This window comes from Amblyomma mixtum, chromosome 7 (assembly GCF_055824585.1).
Source record: "Amblyomma mixtum isolate Tamu chromosome 7, ASM5582458v1, whole genome shotgun sequence".
NCBI classification, from domain to species: Eukaryota; Metazoa; Arthropoda; class Arachnida; order Ixodida; family Ixodidae; genus Amblyomma; species Amblyomma mixtum.
In genome coordinates this window covers 108,581,971-108,589,035 of record NC_143018.1, presented here as the reverse complement: position 1 = coordinate 108,589,035, position 7,065 = coordinate 108,581,971, and the positions used below count along the sequence as shown (strand labels likewise).

At 47.3% G+C, this 7,065-nt stretch overlaps 1 long non-coding RNA gene across 1 annotated transcript; it reads left to right on the top strand.

Annotated features, from left to right (window-relative positions):
- The first annotated feature begins 3,938 nt into the window (after positions 1–3,938).
- On the top strand, positions 3,939–6,383 carry LOC149337161 (uncharacterized). Its single transcript, XR_016284371.1, has 2 exons — positions 3,939–5,134; positions 6,294–6,383. It is a non-coding gene; the product is annotated as an uncharacterized LOC149337161 (long non-coding RNA).
- Positions 6,384–7,065: the final 682 nt, after the last annotated feature.

Below are 7,065 nucleotides of genomic sequence, written 5' to 3'. Positions count from 1 at the left end.
GGCCAAAGCATGCGTCCAAACAAATAACGCTGCGAAACAGCGAGCTGAAATCATCGTAGTTGCCCTGTTTACAGCCTTCACAACGCAATGAACGCTGCGTAGCCAGCTTGCTGTGTTTTGCGCGCTATAATTAGAGAGTATTAGAATAAGCCTCTTCAAGCTTCGGGAGGCGTCGAACGCACTAGAATGCGTATAGCCTGAGCACCGCGGTACGGTGCTGCTGAACGCTGATGTTGCTCCGTCGTACGGCAACCTACACACTGCCTATTTCGATGCGTTGCTCTTGAAATATGATTTAGTGCAAAAAAATACGCCGTTGAAGTGGGCCAGCTCGTGCGCTTCTCGCTCTCGGACGCTTACGGGCAGTTTTCGTCCACAAACGCCGCCATCCTGTCCTTGGTCTGTGGCGAGCTCGGTTGGCGATAACCGAGATTAGTGGCGTAACAGCTGTGTGGTCGGCCGTGTGAACTGCAGTAATCACATTTTGCCAAAACTGTGGTCATTTTAACAGAAGTTATGCGCGCCTGTGTGACAAGGATATTAATACCAGATGGAAGCCAGCAGTCGCTGAAACCAATGAGCATGATATACGTCTTTTTTTATTTGTGTTTATCATCAGTGGGAGATCAATAAAAGCAGAACAGAAACAACCATACGCACCTGATGGGATCTGAACCCACATCCTCCGAATTTAGCGTCCGGTGCTCTGGGGTGTAGGAAGAAATGTCCCAGTAACATACATCCCAGGAAAAAAGGTTCCCTGAGGAAGTACTGTCTGGGAAAAAAAGTCCCCTAGTGAAGAAAAAAATTTCTTCCGGAACCCACACGACAAAAAGCTGCCCTCTTTATTAGACTCTCCTTGTATTTGAGAATGGCTGTAAGCATGAACTATTTTGTAGTGCCAGACCGCGCCATGGTCATGCAGTCCAGGTCATGCAAAGGAAAAGCACTTCTGCAGGTGACTTCGCAGAAGCGCCAAACGATCCAGAGACGCACTTGTTCTGCACCACTTCCGTTTCGCCGCCATCGTTGTCCTTCATGGACGCTCTTTATCGGTTCGTTGTTTAGTCCTTTGAGGTACACTTTCGCCACGCCCGCTTAAGTTCAGTGTTGTAAGTTTTGGGGTTTTCGTAGAAACTGCTGCGTTTTGACTCACTCCCCGGTACAGTATAGGACAGCGCCTCCTTTGTATAGGGAGCCTGTGTGGCGGCCCTAATGAGGGGTCACAAATCGCAACACGGTGGGTTGCCGTCTGGGATTAGTGCTGAGGGTGGAAGTGAACGAGCCAACATCACAACTGACTGATAAGGAAAATAGTTAATCGTCAGCAGTGGCTGCCTGAAGGGGGTCGGCGATCTGCTCACCCGGTGACGAGACGGGGCTTCTTGCAGAGTGGAGGGGCGGCATCAGCTCCACCACGGGACCATGGAAGGGCTCAGCAGCTCAGGGTCCATCTCGGCCGCCCGTAAGGAACTCTCTTCGCTCCTCTTGCTTGCGGTTTTTGTTCAGTTCGTCTTCCCTAGGCACCTAGCCAGGGAACACCCGGTCGCTGGTGGAGTCGAAAGACTTGAGCTTCTTCATAGGCTCCGCCCTCAGCACGTGACCGCGCACACACCACTGAAACACGTGCAGGCAAGGGGGGATCATGGCGCCTTCCAGTCGCGAATTCTTCGGCTTGCCGCGAGCCTCTCAGGTGCATGCGGGCGGTGGGTCGGTGCCGTCATCCTTCCGCCGTCGCCGCCACTCGGTATTTCTTCCGTCGGGCCACGGGAATGCGCTGTTCGGGAGAATGCGCCGCACTCAGCTTCCCCAGCACAGTCGTCACGCCTGTCCTATTCTGGTGAGGCGCGTGCAGGCTCCCTAGGTTGGGTGCGCTGACCTTTGTTGGGGGGGAAGTCTGCAGGCGCGTCAGGGGCAGCGACGGTGCTTGCCAGCGGGTCGGAACACTGCCGCTGGAGGCAAGGCTACAAAGCGTAAGCCATAGCGCGCATATCACACCTGCATTGTAGTGGAGGAAATATTGGCTGAACTGCTGCTAGCCAGCCTTTGACACCGCGCATGGTTAGGAACGGAAAAGCACCTCTTTTTCGAAGAATCCTAAAGAGGCAGTCAGTGGCACTGTAGCCAGGGGAATGAAAGATGAAAGCAGTTACCCCCCTCAGCGCATATCATCATCATCATCATCATCATCATCAGCCTGACTACACCCACTGCAGGGCAAAGGCCTCTCCCATGTCTCTCCAATTAACCCTGTCCTTTGCTAGTTGCCGCCACTGTATCCCCGCAAACTTCTTAATCTCATCCGCCCACCTAACGTTCTGCCGTCCCCTGCTACGTTTGCTTTCTCTTGGAATCCACTCCGTCACCCTTAAGGACCAGCGGTTATCTTGCCTTCGCATTACATGCCCTGCCCAAGCCCACTTCTTCCTCTAGATTTCAACTATGATGTCATTAACCCTAGGATGTCATTAACCAGGATGTCATTAGGATGTCAGGTCATATGGTGGTCATCTTTGGGTACACTAAAGAAATCGGCAGTTACTCAATGCAGAAACACGTGTACAAGGACCATCTCCCTCCTTTCCCGCTGCTAACTTCCACTGCGCAATTAGGGGTTCTTGCTAATCCGGGAAGGAAATTTTTGGGGTAGAAAAAGTGCTACGTTTAAAGCAGCTGGTTTCGAGTGCGTGTATGTAAAATGCGCTCTGAAAGTCATCCGCGTGACCCATTTCATACATAGGCCTACTTCTACTATGTACAATTTGGATGGCAAGAGGGATTTTTAGACTACAGTGATCCTATCCGTTAGGGGAAAAGCAGCGTGGGGGGGGAGTGTGCTGGTGCAGGACAATAAGCAGAGGCAGGGGGGGGGGGCTGTTATATAGAGCCTGCGCCTCCCCCTCCCCCGCTATTTCTATTGGCCCTCACCGATAAGGCCACCCTATTAGAAAGGAATCTGGTGTCCATGTGGCTGACCTACTTGATTCGAACTTCCAGGAAGAGGTACAACATGTCATCAGGAAACAGAAGAGCTGGAAAAATTGTTTGAGGAAACTGAAGTGTTCATTCTGAGCTCAGTCTTAAAATCTGCGAACAACTACAGCAAATGCGCAAGAGCATTAGTTGGGGTTTAGAAAAGCCCATACAGCCATCTTAAACCGCTCAAGAAGTATGTCAAAAAATTCAGGGGGCACTTTGGCTCTCTAAAGTGCTGCAAGGCGAAAGCGTTTCCTGGCCACTGTTTGTTTCTGTTTACTTTCTTATTTTTCATATTTCGTTTCTTTTTTATTTTTTGCTCCTTTTCTTAATTTTATTGTTTTTTATTTTTACTTCCACATCTTATCTTTATTTTGCTTTTGTGTTTGTTTATTTTCTTATTTTTATTTTCCTCTGCTTGACTTTACTCCTTTTATTTTATTTATGAAGCCCATGCATTCACTAGATGCGCCTTTATTCATGCTGGAACCTTGAGTCTTTTAAGCAGTGACACCGAAAAAATGGACGAATCTGCCGACGCGTCTGCTAACGACAGTATGAGGTATTAAAGGCTTTCGCCTTACAAAAGCAAGTTTGGCGTCTCTCAAATAAATGTCATACCCCTGTCAGAGGGCGCATGTCGGAGGTTTTTCCTAGAGTTACTGCATATGATACCAAAAGTAGCAAAGTTGCGCGTCTGTTTTCAAAACGCCGCTCGCGTCTCCATTGGTAGAGCGCCATCATGTGGTGTCCAAGCAACCGTGTACTGCGGAGAAGACAACGCTCGATGGGCAAAATCTTCCACTTTCGGTTCTTAAGGCGGCGGTACCACGCTAGCGGCGGTCAGCAGCCGTTTTTCGTCATGTTTGTGTGAGCGGTGTGGCTCATCCGTTTGCGCTAGAGAAATGATATTGAGCGCATTGTAAAGATAATTGTATCTTCTTTGCGATGGTGTGTGTCGCTAAAAGCTATTCACGTTAGTATGATAGCAGTGAGCAAAAGAGCGAGGGGCATAAAACGATATTTTTGCTCGACTTGCCTGCGTTGGATTTGCTGTTGACGAAAACTACTGCTCCGAAAAGAAAACTGCTTCTGCAGCTTTTAGATTAAGTGTGACTCGAGGACCTTACAGGCAATTTATTGAGTTATATTGGGTGGTTATTTAGAACTGGCGCCATAAAAAAGTGTGAAATTTAAAAGAATGGCGCATTAATAACTCCTAGTCCAGTTCATAAATCACAAACATATTTAGCAGGATTGTAGATAGTACCCATGTTGTTAATTCTTGAAAATTTCATTGAGCTACATGTCATAATTTTTTAGTTTTCATTGTTCAAAGTTGGTCGTAACCTAGAAACTGCGCTTTTTTGATCTGAGTTTTAGAAGCAAGTAAACGTCGTATAGGGAACAAATTTTGCACGCGAAATATTTAGGAAATATTCAAGGATCTGCTCAAGGCCGAATTTCGCTATGACAAACAGAACGGTATTACTGCGCCATTCAATTGCGCTATTTTTTGGTGCGCCGTAACCTCCGCAAAATACATCCAGCGCGAAAGATCACTGTTATATTCCAGGCTTTTTTGACAGGAACTGAAGTCGCTGGTCTTAAACTACCAGTGATGTAAATTTGGGTATGATAAACGACTCATGTTAGCTCGCACTCGCCCCGTTTGTTGGTCGACGGGGCTGCTGCATTTGAATCTCGCGGGCGTTTTGACTCAACAATGGAGTTCCGCCGGTCAACGACAGTGGCGCTGTCAAACATTTTGAAGCAAGACGTACGAGACAGTAACTATTGGGGTTTACTGAAACGTGTGCGCAGCGCCTCCCCTGTGTGTGTGACGCCCGCAACTCTCGCCGCGGTACTCTGTACCGGTACGGACGACTGACTACGCTGAAGCCTGTCCTGCCTTTCGGTCGCTTCTTCGGCTGCTCCGCAGGCTGTCATCGGCGTATCGTGCTGTTTTGCTTGTTGGTGTTTTTTTTTACTGTGCTTTTGTATTTATGTGCAGCGCCGTTTTTTATCACGTTATCTTGCCAGTTTTTTTTTGTGTGTAAAAGTGTCAAATGGGGAATCGGCGGCGATACCTTCAGCGCAAAAGGTCGACGATGACAAAGCTTCGTACGCGCATGGCTGATGTCAGGGCCAAACGCAGGTGAGCCATTCGGACCGCAATTTTGTTATTAGAATCTGCATTGAAGTCCCAACTGTACCTGTGTCGCGTGCGTGAGCTACCTCGTAGTGTGTGTTATCGAGTGCGGTTTTTCATGAACGCGTGTGCAAGATTACCAGTGTCACGGCACTGTGACATTTCGTAAGGCGCCTAGTCGTTTGCTCTTTTGCAACAATATAGTTTTTCTTTCCGCCCTCCTGTTATGGCCTCGTAGGTGAGTATATGTGAGGTAAAATCATTATAGAGGGTATTTTTGCTATAAACTTATCACTTGTTTCATACAAATGCTTGAAAGCTACACAGCCCTCCTTGAGTTGGGTGTTTTCCTTAGCTGAAAAGGCGCTGAAGCACATTTGTGGATGAATGCACTAAATGATTTTCAAATGTAACCGTTGACATCCCTGCTATATGAAACATGAAACAGTGTGTTTTCATTTCTTTCCGCTTTATATTTTCAAAAATGTGGGGCTTTTATATGTCCGTTGCAACAGCACTGTTGAGTTGTTTCTTTTTCCCAAGTATAGCTTAGTTGGACATGCTGTACTTCTTATGCCTGCTCCTTTATTCTGTTCTATAGCTGCGTCTTTTCTTTTGCTACTAGCCCGCTTGTGGCGTTCACTTTCCTTGGAAGCACAGTATCAATATACACTTTCAAGGGATATTCAACCTCACAGCTCACATTTTTCTGCTTGTGTGTAATGGATACAGCCTTCTGCTGGTAAGCTTTTTCTTCGTGAACTGCTGGTGACATCAAAACAAGCAGTGTATCATTGTTCCAGCAGCTTTGTATCACCCTGTATGGCGTAAGCAGAATATGTTTCTATCGTGCTCAGCAGGCTTTTATCCTAACATATCTGCTCTCATTGTTACAGTGGCAGCAAATTACTTAGATGTATGTAAGGACTTTTCAGTCCACTTGCTATGTTTATGCACATATTTTCTTTCCTTTTCCATTACTGCCCTCACATTTTTGTATGACGGGAGGTAAGCATATGTGTTTGTGTGTTACTGAAACACTAAGTCAATGGAAAGTAACTGCAGTAAAGAACAAGCTAATACCCACTTTTGAGCACTGACATTTCCTGTCACTTCCTGAAAATAGACTCACATATGACATTGGTATGGTCTTGTTTGCTTGCAGGCTGCCACCATGATGTGTGGGGGAGTTGTGCAAGGCATCTGAACGTGCTTAGCAGATGGTGCAATAAAATGGTCCTGTTTTTATAAGGAACATGCGTTTGTCTTTTGAAAATGCACATCAATGGAAGTGAATGAAGCCTTCTGCTTCTGCCTCTACCAGTGGCGAAGTGCATGTGTGGACAGTGCGATTTCACTAGCATTGTAGTGGCAAAGCATGCCCCCAAAATTATATGTCAATCACACACTGCAAGAAAAAAAGAACGCACGGATAACATTCTTGAAATGTATATGGGAGCGTAGCTGGTGATATGCATGCGCGCAATGCAGCAAAAACAATGCCAGCATCTCTTGCCATTGTTTGCACTGCATGAAATACCAGTACTTTCCCTCAGCGGTGTGCAAACCACGGATACCGAAATCGTTAGGAATGCAATCAGTTGTCAGTCTCGGCTACAGGGTATTATGATTCAAAACTAGCTCTTGTAAATGGCGGTTTCCGGAAGAGCTGCTCCACAATAGTACAGCGACATTTGCTGCGCATGGCGCTGCACGATTGCGCGTGTAGTGTCTAGATAGGAGTAGGTGAGTTGCATAAATATGGAAGTCTGCTATGGTGGGCTTGCTGCTCGCACCGCTGGCACTTGCCACGTGCCAGCGCAAGTGCCAATCTGCTCGCGGGTGCTCAAAAGCGGTGGTGTCCCTCATTGTTAGTCGTGGCTGGAATTCCGCTCCGGTCAAGAATGGAGAAAATTGTGCTGCGGGCGTGCGGGGCA